Below are 14,186 nucleotides of genomic sequence, written 5' to 3' on the forward strand. Positions count from 1 at the left end.
CTCTCCCCGGTGGTACTTGGAAGCGCCGCCGCAAACAGGTACCCAAGGATCCCGCCTGGGCTTTGCGACCACCGGGTTTTCACCGCGGAGGGTCAAATCGCGGCAAAAACCCGGTCGCAAACGTCTCGAAAATCCGACCCCATATGGTGTATCCTGGTCATGGGTTTGCACCACAAACAAGATGCTGCCAAAAAAGAATTGAAAGTAGAATAACATTGCCATCACCATTTCCATGGTGCATATTATTTGAGGGGGGAGCAAAGAGTGTTTGGCACCAATTTTAAGATGTTAGTCACATCTTATGGCCCAGGTGATAATTGCAGACCACTTCTGCACGTAATGATTCTAAGGTATCCATTCTTCTCTCTTTATTGTATGCCTTACTGGCTTACTTATAGTCAATTGATTGTATTTTTCCTAGAAATTGCTTTAAACTTAATCACACTCCTTACTGAAAAATCTACATTACTGTTTAAATCCAAAATTAAATGTAATGACAAATTAATTTAATATATTTCAAATTATAAATGGAGAAGTGATGATTAATGTACAGAAATAGTGCAGTCTACTGAACTGTGTTTTTTTTAGTTCAAGGCAGTTTGCTGCATGCAGCTTTTTATTACCTGTAGTTGAAATGTATGAAGAGTAGAACTTAATTGCCAGTGAATCTATAGTAAGCACATTGCACAGTGGGACATTTATAGCACCATTGATTTTCTTGCTAGTTTACATAGAAGGTGTACCAGCTTTAGACTGGTATAGAACCTGGAATCTAAAGGGCTAAGTTTGAGTGTGGCTGTGCATTGGCATGGTTTGTTACTGATGCTAGAAAATTGGACCAATTTATATTGGTACAAAGTCTCCAGTGCAAATGAAAATGAGCAATTTGCGTCACAGTATATAACTTATGCTTGGCATACATTGAAAAATAAAACACTGAATTAACTGAATAGTTATTGTCGTACCTATTTGTAGACACAGAATTTCTAACCATGTCTGTTTTACTTCTAAATTATCTGAGTAAAACTAATAATAATGCAATACAATAACAGCCTTGTGTAGATGTCTCTGCACAATGAATCTACAAACAGTTGAATGCTGATTGAAGCTTTTCACCCTTAAGGATTTAAAGAATTGCTGCATGAATTGGCAAACAGATGTTTCCAATTTAATTTGCGAATTATACACAAAGGAACATGTTCTTCAACATTAGTTTTCACTTGCAATGGATTTTAATAGGTAAATGTAGGAAAACACTAGTATCTTTATATTTGAGAAAGAGAAACAGATGCTTGTTTATTTCGAATATGAGATGAAGCAGCTATATAGTTATAATACATATCACTTCAGTCAGAGCAGCTGTTTCCAGTCCCAGATTCATGTGCCTCAACAGAATGTTAGAGACTTTTATAATGTAACTGACGTGAAACAGTGACTTATATTCTATTAAATGTCTTAATTTAATTTTTCATTTTGTAAATTTTGCTTTTGCATTAGTCTACATACAGCAGGCTTTTAACTTTGAAATTATGTCAGCTAAACATATATGTACTTCTTCAACATTAATACAGTAGTGAGTGGTGCAGATGGAGTCCTGCTGTGATTGGATATTACATAGGATTACACAGGATATACGGCACAGAAACAGGCCATTCGGCCCAACTAGTCCATGCTCTCGTTTGTGCTCCACTCATGCCTCCTCCCGTCTTTCCTCGTCTAAATCTATCAGCATAACCCTCTATTCTTTTCTCCCTCATGCTTCTCTAGCCTCCCCTTAAATGCATCTATACTATTTGCTTCAACCACTTCCTGTGGTAGCGAGTTCCACATTCTCACCACTCTTTGGGTAAAGAAGTTTCTTCTGAATTCCCGATTGGATTTCTTGGTGACTATTTTGTATTGATGGCCTCTAGTTTTGCTTTTCCCCACAAGTGGAACCATTCTCTTTGTATCCACTCTATCAAAACCTTTCATAAGTTTAAAGACCTCTATTAGGTCAGCCCTCAGACTTTTTTCAAGAGAAAAGAGACCCAGCAGCCTATTCATCCTTTCCTGATATATATACCCTCTCATTTCTGGTAGCATCCTTGTAAATCTTCTCTGCACCCTCTCCAGTATGGAGGATACTACCATTCTCTGCTGTTAGCCAATTGTGCTTGGATAAGAACTGTCATAAAGCTTTGGATCTTAAATGGTGAAGATCAGATTTATAGCACTGTATCGACATATGAAAAATGACACAGGAAATCCATCCTGGTCCCATATAATTGCGATGTCTTGTGCATCTCAATATATACACCCCGCACCCAACCATATTATTTCCTGGGAGAGTTGAAAAAACAGATAAAACCTCAGGCCAATTCGGGAGAAAAAATCTGGAATTTTCCTCTCCAACCCTCTGAGGCGATTGGAACTAGTCCAGGAGACCACTGTGGATCCTGATTAATATTCTACAGTACCTATCTTTTGTATGATCTCTAAAGGTTCGTGACCAATGCGGTGAAGCAATAGCTAGAGCAAATAGGGTGCATGGGTGTATTTACAGGACAATTCACTATAAAGCTAAGTATACTATTTGGTCCTCGTACAAGACCTTGACCCAGAAATTGCAGTCGGAGGCTTCCCGTGGCAGATGCCTCCAACCTGAAAAATTTCTACAAAATGGTGGTCCTGGAGGAGCGTGAGATTCCGTTGGGGAGGCCTTCTCTTCCCGCGCTGCGAAACGCGCTCCCGTCCTCCAGGTTCCCACGCAGAAGATACAGTCACATATGACTGCACAACCAATCAGGTAAAGTATTTCACAGATTTCTCATTAATAGCAATGCGAACTCCGTATCTACAAGTTCTCAATGCTATTAATGAGAAAAAAAAACAACCGCACTGAACACCATAATAAAAAATAAAAACACACCCTCACATAATTAAAATTAATTGAAATTAAAGTTAATAAATGCCTGAGAAAAAAATATATATTTTCCCGATTTTTTTTTTTAAGTTTTGTGATTAGGATTAAAAATAAACTTACCTTATTGGACAAGGTTTTTAACAATAAAATGTGTTTTTTAAATTTAAATTTAATTTTATTATCTTTTTGTATGTTTTAAAACTCTTATGCCTGTAAAAGTAGGCAATGCGCCTGCTTTTATCAGGCGCAAGAGTTTTGAGGACATTTGCTGGGCAAGATATGGGTAAATCCCGCAATCCTGCCCTTGAAAATATCCTCGCTCCCGAGATGCATTGGATCTGTCAAGCTCCAGCTTGACAGATTGGAAAAGCCGGTTTTCAGCACGTGCGCATTGTGCGCTGAAAACCGGCTTTTATGATGCCTTTCTGGGTCCGTAGACACTCAGTACAGACCGGAGGAGGCTGGGATTTCCAGGCCCTTGGTTATGCCTTAATTAATATACTGTGCCCCAGCCAGTAACCAGTTCAGCTCTTACTTGAAGGAACTTAGGGAATCAGCTATCTCCGCCAAACTGGCAACCTGTTCCAAAGGTTTACTATTCTCTAGGAAAAGAACCACCTCCTTAAAATAAAAGACTTGCATTTATATAATGCCTTCCATGACCACCAGACATCGCAAAGTGCTTTACAGTCAATGAAGTACTATTTGAATTGTAACATGTTCTGCTTTTACATAACTTGAGATTGTGCCCTCCTGGTCCTCCCGAATCTATTTAGTTGAAACACAAATACATTCTAATCCCTTCGTCATCATCATAATCCTTGATCAAATTACCCCTACACTTCTCTAAAGTGTAAAAAGCCAGCTTTTAGAGTCTATTTTGTTAACTAAGATGCTTGAAACTGGGATTTAATCTTGTGGCCCTCTTCTGCACCCTTTTCAAAGCCTCAATATCACCCACTATGTGAGGAAACCAAAACTGGACACAGTATATTAATTGAGGCATAATCAAGGTCTTGTACGAGGACCAAATACAGTTTTATCTCTCCAGTCCGGCACCCGTGGGATCTGACCGGTGCCGGACCAGAGAATTTACCACGGGATGTCAGCAGTACCCTAGACTTACCGGGTACTGTTCACAACGCTGCTGACAAACGACCAGGCTGCCTTCTGCGCATGCGCTGCATAGAAGCCTACTAAATTAAACTTAAAGTCACAGGCTCAATCCCCCAGCATATCTATATCTGCTTGTAGTAATCTAGCACGCGTCTTCCAGACCAGGTGCCCTATCTATTTTAAGGTTTCTAAAACAATATGTTAATCTATTTTAATATTAACAGTTTTATTGTGAACAGCATCATTTAATTGTTCAGATTTTTCCTTTTCATATTCTTGTTTATATTTCCTCAATTTGAGTCTTTTTCCACTATATCAGGTAGTCTCCATTTCTGAGACAAATCCTCAAGAGGTGAGAAGCCTAAGAACAAGTAGTTCTGTTCTGTCAGATGGACAGCCTTTACATGGTTGCAAAGATTACTCCCTATTTTAAAATCCGCCACCCCTCCTCCAATTGCATTGAAGGTCTTATGCCAAATCAAGATTGGTGAATCAGCAACAGCAATTCCAGAACTATATAAAGTTGGGAGCAATTGGCTAACCTGTCTGGGAAAAGATACTCTTTAAGAGATCTAGTCCTTGTTTTGCGGGGTTTTTTGTACATTGCTCAGAAGTGGCAGGGTGCTGAGGACCAGAAGAATTTTGTGGCACACAAGACATATCCAAAACATTTCTCCTTCATGATTCAAAACTCCCATGTGTGGAATGGTAGGGTTTATTTTGGTCCATGTGCAAGATCCAGAACAAGCTATTGTGTGAATTCCTGGCAAAAAGGGGAAGCAAACAGTCAGGTGGGGTGGGGGCTCCGCCTTTCACCGACCTGTCACTAAGTACCAATATGATGAATAATCCTGATACATCACATTGGCATAACACAAGCTGCCTTGTGCAGGCCCATCCAGCATGCCAAAGGCAAATACATGTTATATAGCTCATGAGGAAACTGATACTTGGGATGACTGTTGCCGGAAGATATTGCTTATCAGCTGGGAGCTGGGATTCTTTCCACTCCGCTCCAGATAATCCTACAAACCAATGCCTTCATAGGTTGGCTGGTTCTAGCGGGACACACAGCAGAAAACATTCAGGTAATGGACAGAGAAATTAAAACATTTTTTTTGAAAGGTTTAGGAATAGCCGAGGAAGTGGAAAGACTGGGGAAATGGGAGAGATGGGAAACCTAGGAGTCCAATATGAAATTGAAACAGGCTTGAAAATCAGGATATTGCTTAAGTCTGGTTACTTAAGACTATGTTTAGACTAGAGGGTAGCAGCGTGCCTGAGAAAAATATGAGATACTGTTCTTGAAGATTGTGTTGAGCTTTTTCGGAACATTGTACAAGGCCAATGACAGAGTTGTTGGAGTGGGAATGGGAGTTGAAGTGGCATGTCTTGCGGACAGAACGGAGGTATTCAGCAAAGCGGTCAACTAATGTGCGTTTGTTTTACCCGATGTAGAGGAGACTCTGCAACGAGTGGTGAATACCAGATTTGAGGAAGTACATATAAATTGCGCTCTCATACAAAACGAGTGTTTGGGACCTTGGACAACTGTGTGAGTGGAGGTGAAAGGGCGGGTTGTGTCTGTTGCGTTTGCATGCGAAGGTAACCAGGGAAGGGTAGCCGGAACTAGAGGTGGTAGAAGAGTTAACTAGGGCATTGCAGAGGGAACAGAAAATGGAGGGAGAAGTCACACCCAGCACAGTCAATCCTGCAAAGTCAAACTCATTACTATCTGGGGGCTTCTGCCAAAATTGGGCGAGCTGTACCACAGACTAGTCAAGCAACAGCCTGCATAGTCAAACTCACAGTAACATAATTATCAGCCAACGTCCCAGATGCCTCCATCACCATCACCATCCCCGGGTACGTCCTGTCCTACCATTGGGTCCAACCCACTCATCATAGACAGTCCCTCAAAGCGAAGATGACTTGCTTCCATGTTAAAAAGGGATGAGTTCACAGGCGTTTCAATGAAGGACCAAATACTCCAGATCCCGAACTATGTCTTGAAAGGTGAAAGATGCCTGTGCGTGGATTTTTTTTAATGTGTGGTGGCCGTTGCACATCAGCCATCACATGGGCTTGACAGAGCTAGGTCTTGGTCCAGTGGCAAGGATTACCCAAGACGACTGGAGACCAGCTCTGCTGCACGGACTTAGCGCGCACACATATCGCAGTGTGGCTGGCCCGTGCTGCCCCTGGGCCCTTGCCTCTTCTGGGCCCCAAACTCACGCCTCTCCTGGAGGTGGCGGCACAGTAGAATACAGTCGGGAGGAAGTAAGTCCTCAACATTGACTCTGGACCCCATGGCATCAGGGCAAACATGGGCAAGGAAAACTGCTGATTACTACCTATTGCCTTCCCTCAGTTGAGGAATCAGTACTCATCCATGTTGAACACCACTGGAAGAAGCATTAAGGGTAGCAAGGGCACAGCATGTACTCTGGTTGAGGGACTTCAATGTTCATCACCAAGAGTAGCACCACTACAGACCAAGCTGGCCGAGGCCTGAAAGACATAGCTGCCAGACTGTGCTTGCGACAGGTGGTGGGGGAACCAATACGAGGGACAAACCTACTTGACCTTGTCCTCACCAATCTACCTGTCGCAGATAAATGGAATAGATTCAGAACAGATTTAGCAACTCAAAACTGGGCATCCATGAGACACTGTGGGCCATCAGCAGCAGCAGCAGAATTGTATTCCGTAACCTCATGGCCTGGCATATCCCTCACTCTATCATTACCATCAAACCAGGGAACCAACCCTGGTTCAATTAGAAGTGTAGAAAAGCATGCCAGAAGCAGCACCAGGCATACCTTAAAATAAGATGTCAGCTTGGAGAAGTTACAACACATGCATGCGAACCAGCATGCTCTAGACCGAGGCAAACGATCCCACAATGAACAGATCAGATGAAATCATCATAGGCAGTCCCTCGTAATCGAGGAAGAGGTTCTTTGGTGGCTGAACAGTCCAATATAAGAGCCACAGACTCTGCCGCAGGTGGGACAGACAGTCGTTGAGAGCAGGGGTGGGTGGGACTGGTTTGCCGCATGCTCCTTCCGCTGCCTGTGCTTGACCTCTGCACGCTCTCGGCGTTGAGACTCGAAGTGCTCAACAACCTCCCGGATGCACTTTCTCCACTTAGGGCGGTCTTTGGCCAGGGACTCCCAGGTGTCAGTGGTGATGTCACACTTTATCAGAGAGGCTTTGAGGGTGTCCTTGTAACATTTCCGCTGCCCGTCTTTGGCTCATTTGCTGTGAAGGAGCTCCGCATAGAGCACTTGCTTTGGGAGTCTCGTGTCTGGCATGCGAACTATGTGGCCTGCCCAGAGAAGCTGATCGAGTGTGATCAGCGCTTCAATGCTGAGGATGTTAGCATGGACGAGGACACTGATGTTGGTGTGCCTGTCCTCTCTGGGGATTTGCAGGATCTTGTGGAGACATCGTTGGTGGTATATCTCCAAAGACTTGAGGTGTCTTCTGTATATCGTCCATGCCTCTGAGCCATACAGGAGGGGCGGGTATTACTACAGCCTGTAGACCATGAGCTTGGTGGTAGATTTGAGGGCCTGGTCTTCGAACACTCTTTTCCTCAGGCGGCTGAAGGCTGCACTGGCGCACTGGAGGTGGTGTTGAATCTCCGCATCAATGTCTGCCTTTGTTGACAAGAGGCTCCACGTGGTCGAGGACCGCGCCGTGGATCTTGATGACTGGGGGGCAGTGCTGTGTGGCGAGGACAGGCCGGTGGAGGACCTTTGTCTTACAGATGTTTAGTGTAAGGCTCATGCTTTCATATGCCTCAGTAACTACATTGACTATATCCTGGAGTTCAGCCTCAGAATGTGCGCAGATGCAGGCGTCGTCCGCGTACTGTAGCTCAACGACAGAGGTTGGGGTGATCTGCCACATCGAGACATGAATGTTGATCGACAATTAAACAACTAACTGGAGGAGGAGGCTTGTTGAGCATCTCCATCCTCAACAATGCCAGAGCCCAGCATGTGTGTGCAAAAAACAAGGCTGAAGTGTTCGTAATCATCTTCAACCAGAAGTGCCGAGTGGATGATCCATTTTGGCCTCCACCCGAGATCTCCACCATCACACATGCCAGTCTTAAGCCAATTTTGACATGCTATCAAGAAATGGCTGAGCACACTGGATACAGCAACGGCTGTGGAGCCCAACAACATCCCGACTATAGTATTGAAGAATTGTGTTCCAGAACTAGCCATGCCTCGAGCCAAGATGTTCCAGTACAGCTATAACACTGGCATCTACCTGACAAGTGGGAGAATTGCCCAAATACATCCTGTCCACAAAAAGCAGGACAAATTCAATCCGGCCAATTACTGTCCCATCAGTCTACTCTCAATCATCAGTGATAGAAGGTGTCATTGACTGTACGATCAAGCAGCACTTACTCACCAACAACCTGCTCAGTTGCAAGTAACATTTGCACTACACAATGACCATTTCCAACAAGACAGAATCTAGCCACCTCCCCATAACATTCGCCTTATCTTTGTCTAATCTCCTACCATCAACATCTATTGGGGGGGGGGGTGGGGCGGGTGCGTGGTCACCATTGACCAGAAACTTAACTGGACCAGCCATATAAATTAGGGATGGGTAATAAATGCTGGCCTTGCCAGCGATGCCCACATCTTGTGAATGAATCATTTTTTTTAAAGTTCAGAGGAAGATATCTTCCGTTGTGCCATCATATTATAGGTGGCGGAAATAATGGAACATGATGTGATATGTGGAGGCTGGTGGGGTGGAAGGTTGAGGACCAGGGGCCTCTGTCACCGTGATGTTCGGGGTGGGAGGGGGAGGGAGGGGATGTGAGGTGAGGTGAGGCGAGACGTTGGACAAGGCGGAAACACAGAAAATAAAGCTGACTTGTTCAAGGAGCCAGTTAACTGCAACTGATCGGATACACAAGGTAGTCATGAGAAGATTTGTCAGACGGAAAATCTGGAAGAAATGCATTGAGCCTTTGGAGGGCATATGGTGGGAAGAAGCAAATTTAGGTAGTTGTGCGAGTCTGTGAACTTGTAATATACGTCCGTGCAAAGCCCATCACTGGGGATGGAGAACAAGGTCCAGAAAAGGAACAGAGGAGTCAGAGATGAACCATCTGAAGGTGAGGGAAGGGTGGAAGCTTGCCAGTGTTGTGGTCTGGTCAGCTGTGCGGATTTAGCTAGTTAAACTCCAGCATTACCCTTGTGCACAGATGGGGGCCTGTCCCTCAGGAGAGACTGCACTCTATTGAGCAAACAGGAATTTGGCATGTGCAGATTTTTCAGTAGCTTGGTTTAGAGACCTTTCAGCTAATGATGGGTTTAAGCACATATCAGATACCCAGCTGACCAAAAGAAAACTGTAGCCTAGAAATTTTGGTGCTGCAAAATTAAATTCTATTGACTCTTACTGCAGATAATTCAACTATAATGCCTTCACAGAGGCCTGTCATTTAAATTGCCTGGCTAGAAGTGATGAGCGCTATGGTGTTTTCATTACCAGTTCTATTTCATCTCCTGTGATGACCATACCAGCATTCCATCTTCCTACAGATGGAGATTTTTAGGAGAGCTTTCATTGGATTCCCACTTTATGTTGGAGTATTGGAAATTCTGACCTCTTTAAACATTTTAGCCCCTGCTGGGGTCCTACGTTTAGATATAAATAAGCTAATGCTGCCCTTGGCTACTGCTAGTATGAAGTTACTGACCTGGAAAATTCATTTTGTTTGATTCAACCAAGAGGGCAAGTAAGCTCTGCATGCTTGTGCCTGATCCACTCTTCCTTGAGGGTAATGTAGCATCCTGCTTTCATACTTAATATTTGCCTACGGTGAAGTCTGAATTTCCCTATATTTGGGCAATTGCAATCCCAGATTTAAAGCCTGACCCCACAAATCCCAGAGAGAAATGTAGATTATATGAATGTCAGACGAGTAAGTTTTCTCAGTTGTTTGCTTCATGTGGCATTAGGAGTTGGGTGCACCTGCTACGAAGCAAAGGATGTCGCGTTGGTTAGTTGTTTGTGTCTTATGAGAATATTACGGTTACGAAGCAAAGAAAGTTGCTGGGTAACAGAATGTGCTATAAACTGATACTCTTCAGTTGTGTACTCTATGAAGTAAGAATTTGGGCATTCCTATCACTAATGAAAAACGTCCTCACTGGTTATCAGAGTCCATCTAAAACCGTTGCCAGTTGGCAAAAACAGGCTTCTTGATATCCGAAGCCATTTCACTAGGACAGTTGTTTCTCTGTGGACCAATTTTAAACCGGTGGCCTTATAATTTAATTGTAAGTCAGTGTTTCTCACACCCTTTACTATGGATACAATATTCATTCCCCACTGTTGCTTTCGGCCCCATCTCTAACCTATCTCTCCCTCTGGACCTTTTCTTGAGCCAAAATCTGCAATTCTGTATTTGGCGTAGGTTAAATATTGCAGAAACAACAACCATCTAGTCATGTTGGATGGTTATGCTGCAAGGGTTACTAAATTCACAATTTAATAAATCCTCGCCGTTTACATTTATTTGTTCTTGGAATGTGGGAACTTGGGCAGGCCACATTTATTGCACAAATCTAATTGCCTGAGAAGATGGTGATGGGCTTTCTTCTTGAACCACTGCAGTCCTTGTGGTGGTGGTGCAGCCATAATGGTATTCGGCAGGGATTTTCAAGATTTTGAATCAAAGACATTAAAAGAATGGCAGTGTGATCTGAGACTTGGTGGTGATGGTGTTTTCTTGACATTGCTTCTCCAGCCTTCATGGTGCTTGCATGCTTCTAGGTGAGTGATGCATATTCCATCACATGACTGACTTGGGCTTTATAGATGGTGTAGAGACATTGATGGGTTGGGAGCTGAGCCATCATTCAATAACTCACTCTGCCCTGCTCTGGCAGCAACAATGTTGGTATGGCTGTTCCATTTAGCCTTCTGATTATTCATACGACCAAAGATGTTGATGGTGGTGCCATTGAAGGTCACAATTTACATTGTTAATGCTAATTTGATTTTTTTTAAAGTAAAGTTACTGTTGGCAAAATGAGGTCAAAGTTTTATCACTTCATGTCTATCCTTTTGTCAAAAGACTGAAGATGATCAGGTGGAGTACAATTATAAGTGGGCAGAGGGAGGGCATTGTTTGAATTTGATTAAAAAGTCTTTTTGAAGAATATACATGAATCCAGTTAATTAATCCTGCTCCCAATCACTGAATGAAGCTGGAGTGGGCAGCCTGCTATCAGTCCTCCAGCAGTGCTACTGTAAACCAGCCACACGTAGATGTGTGGGAGTAGCTCTTTCAGCACCTCTCCACAGCAGTACAGCCAAAATCAGGAACTCAGCAGGCTCAGGAATTATATCTTGCATCCTATCACTCCGCGACGTTGAGCATTGGTGCTCCAATACTACACCACCATCTTCCCCAGATAAGGTCATTAAGGGATAGCGCTGAATATTTAACCTAAACGAACTGTTGAGTAGTAAAACTAGTCCAACGCTACTGCGAGAGTGTATTAAATATGTAATCTGTAAGAATGAAATCTGTAAGATTGCACCCTACAATCTCTCTCGGGTTGTATATTTTTTCTAGACCCAAGCTATTGTTGCTTCTGATGAACCAACTCAAACTTACTGGAAGTCGCTAAAGATTTTATGATGAATTTGACTTTTCCCCCTGAAAGTGATCAGTCCTTGGTATTTTTTAAAATCCTTTAAATGACAAAGAGGTTGCTCTCCACCATAACGCTGATCCCTAGCCACCGACTCTGTATCCCTCCCTGCCCATTGTCTGAGGCTGAACTGGACTGTTCACAACCAAAGTGTCCTATCTGACCCTGAGCTGAGTTTCTGACCTCGTATCCTCTCAATCACCGCCTACTTCCATCTCCATACTATCACCTGTCTCTACCCCTGCCTCAGCTCATCTGCTGAAACGCTCATCCATGTCTTCGTTACCACCAAACTCGCCTATTCCCCAGCTCTCCTGGCGGGCCTCCCATCTTTCACCCACCGCAAAATCAAGCTGATCCAAAACTCTACTGCCCATTTCCTGTCTTACACCAAGTACCATCCACCCACCATCCCTGTGCTCGCTGATCTACATTGGCTCCCGGTCATGCAACGCTTTGATTTTTAAATTCTCATCCTTGTGTTCAAATCCATCCATGGCCTTGCCTTCCCTATCTCTCACCTCCTCCAGATCTACAACCCTCTGAGATCTCTGTGCTCCTCAAGTTTTGGCCATCTGCTCAGCCTCAGTCCACCATTGGTCGCTGTGCCTTCAGCTGCCTCGGCCCTAAGCTTTGGAATTCCCTCCACAAACGCCTCCACCTCGCTATCACTTCTCCTTTATGTCATTCTTTAAAACCTACTCTTTGACCAAGCTTTTGGTCACCTATCCGAATACCTATTTACATGGTTCAGTGTCGGATTTTTATCCCGATAATGCTCCTGTGAATAGCACTATATAAATGTAAGTTGTTACTTGATATGATTGAACAGAAGTATGCCACATATTGCTTCTGTATAACCAAGTATAGATTGTACTTTCAGCATTTCCAGCCCTTCAAGGCTGCAGTTATCGATCTGAGACTGGTAGCTGCCACCTGTGATGCTAATCCACGTTGTACTGCAGACTGAGGTCAGTCTGACCAGCTGGCAGGGCACTTTTTAATGAGCTTCTTACACTAGGCTGCAAATGGTCTCTTGGATGAGGTTTCATACCGGTTTGGTTTAGTGTGCTTGGACCACTTAGTTATACTGTCACTACTCACATTGATGCATACCTGAAAATGATTAATGATTTAGTTAGATGTAAAAATGCATTATAAGAACATAAGAAATAGGAGCAGGAGTAGGCCATACGGCCCCTCGAGCCTGCTCCGCCATTTAATACAATCATGGCTGATCCGATCATGGACTCTGGTCTACTTCCCTGCCCGTTCCCCTTATTCCCTTATCGGTTAAGAAACTGTCTATCTCTGTCTTAAATTTATTCAATGTCCCAGCTTCCATTGCTCTCTGAGGCAGCGAATTCCACAGATTTACAACCCTCTGAGAGAAGAAATTTCTCCTCATCTCTGTTTTAAATGGGCGGCCCCTTATTCTAAGATCGTGCCCTCTAGTTCTAGTCTCCCCCATCAGTGGAAACATCCTCTCTGCATCCACCTTGTCAAGCCCCTTCATAATCATATACGCTTCAATAAGATCACCTCTCATTCTTCTGAATTCCAATGAGTAGAGGCCCAATCTACTCAACCTTTCCTCATAGGTCAACCCACCCTCATCTCCGGAATCAACCTAGTGAACCTTCTCTGAACTGCTTCCAAAGCAAGTATATCCTTGCATCCCACCCATGTCCAATTTCATCCCCAGAGTCTTTGCTTATAGATTATGAGAGGGAATGGTACTCTCAGACAACATGCATGACAATGTGAAGGCTGTGGGAGACCTCACAATACAGTTGCTGAGCTCACTCGCAGGGTGTTCTCCAACTTCCACGAATAAGGTCTCGCTTTTTCCTACAGTTAAAAAGCTGTTGCATCATCCCTCCTCCATGGCCTTCTCTCTTGGTTTACACTAACTTACATCAGCTCAGCGTTCCAGAGATTGGGTGTCATAACAATACATGTACAGAAAAGGTAAACATATAGTCATCAAACAGGTAGATGGATCCGCGAGAGAACAGCTCCACAGGTCGGGCTATAAAAGAGCTTGAGCGGCGAGCTTGAGACATCATGGCCCCCCAACCTCCAACGCGAGCTGCTCCAAGTATGCAACGATTTTGAGATGGGCGACTGGGTAATGTCATCAAAACCCTGGTCGCCGTTTTGGAGCGTGGGCAGGAACATCGGCACGGCCCAGGTACAGAGCAGTGGGAAGGTCGGGCGGATAAGCGGTGAGTGTTTGTGCCGAGATGCGGTGTATGTTTATGGTGGAGGAGCGGTGAGAGATCGTGGCGGAGGTGCAACAGATGAGCGTACGGGGCCCAGAAGAACCCAGGGGCAGCACGGGACAGCCCACACTGCGATATGTGTGCACACTAGGTCTGTCAGAGCTGGTCTCCCGTCGTCCTGGTTAACCCTTGGCACTAGATAAAGGCCTAACTCTGTCAAGCCTGTGAGGT

The 14,186-nt window shown here is 44.1% G+C and overlaps 1 protein-coding gene across 7 annotated transcripts in view; it reads left to right on the forward strand.

Moving 5' to 3' along the window:
• Window positions 1–14,186, forward strand: part of znf423 (zinc finger protein 423) — a 308,894-nt gene that overhangs the window by 102,001 nt on the left and 192,707 nt on the right. The gene's annotated exons all lie outside the window — the stretch shown is intronic.

This window comes from Pristiophorus japonicus, chromosome 13 (genome assembly GCF_044704955.1).
Source record: "Pristiophorus japonicus isolate sPriJap1 chromosome 13, sPriJap1.hap1, whole genome shotgun sequence".
In the NCBI taxonomy this organism is placed as follows: domain Eukaryota; kingdom Metazoa; phylum Chordata; class Chondrichthyes; family Pristiophoridae; genus Pristiophorus; species Pristiophorus japonicus.